This window comes from Egretta garzetta, unplaced genomic scaffold, assembly GCF_000687185.1.
Source record: "Egretta garzetta isolate BGI_Z169 unplaced genomic scaffold, ASM68718v1 scaffold126, whole genome shotgun sequence".
Taxonomy (NCBI): domain Eukaryota; kingdom Metazoa; phylum Chordata; class Aves; order Pelecaniformes; family Ardeidae; genus Egretta; species Egretta garzetta.
The window spans coordinates 3,030,373-3,031,551 of record NW_009260128.1 but is presented as its reverse complement, the minus strand read 5'-3'; positions in this window follow the sequence as shown (position 1 = coordinate 3,031,551).

Here is a 1,179-nt window from a genome sequence, read left to right as displayed (position 1 = left end):
CGGGCTACAACCTCTGTTTATGTGAAGAAAAATAGAAAGCGGGAGGAAACAAAACCAAACATCCCCTCTCCCCCGCTCCCCCCCCCAAAAAAGAAAAAAAATCCCGAGCCTTTCCTCCCAAATAACCAAACCCTATTGTTTCCAAGAAAGGAGGGGAAAAAAAAAAAAAAAAGAATCCGTTATTGTGGGAGCACGGAGGGAGGGGAACACCTTCCAACTCCTGAGAACTGAGCATTGCGGGGTACAGCGTGTAAAATACTCTATACGTGAAGCAAGCTTTCTTTTTGTTTTCCTTCACTGATCTGACTTTATGAGATCTTGTACGCGAGGAATAGCTGTGCAAACTCATGAGGAAGGACAAGCAGACAGGTGAATGACAGGCGAACGACAGATTAAAAAAAAAACAACAGAGAAAACAGTTTGTGTGTGCTAATTTTGGCTGACTCTGCGATACTACTTCAGGAGGCAGAGGCGGTAGGAAAAAAAGTAAATTTCATGGCAAAAATCAAGCGGAAGGATGGGGCGTGGGCTCCGGGGGGCAAGCAGTGCGGCGGGGAAGAGGCAGGACGACCAGGCCGGGTTGCCGGCTGCTCTGCCCGGCGTATGCCGTGCAGGATAGCACCGCTCCGTTATAACCCACCGGGGACATCGTTCGCCTCGTTTGGTAACGCGGGAAACACCCTCACATTCCTCAGCTCTCCCTCCCCCCGAGAGATGCTGTAACGTTGCCAAATGCGCTCGGAGCAGGCAGATCCGGCGACTCCCCATCGGTAAATCTCCGTCCTCCCTTTGCCCAGCATTTCCGACGGAGCACCGAAGCGGGGGACGCGCACCCTGCTCCCCGAGTCGTCCCTGACGGCCCCGGGCAATCCTCGGCTGCAAGGCGCCCACGCAAGCGTCCGAGGCACAAAGTCACGGGTTAAAGCCGTCTCCGTACTGGAGATGGGGCCGGACGACCGGACGAGAAGTCAGCGTCCCCCCTTCCCACCCCAGGAAAGCCCGGCAGCCACCTAAAAGAACTTCCCCAACTCTTTCTGGGGAGTTGAGCTGTAAAATTGCTACAGAGCGGGTGGGTCAGGCTTGAAGGACGGAAGGGGAGCAGGCACGAAAATTAGCCTGTAGTCAGGGGGGCTAGGGGCGGGGAAGCCCGCGCAGGGAGGCGAGGGGCCGGCCGGCGCG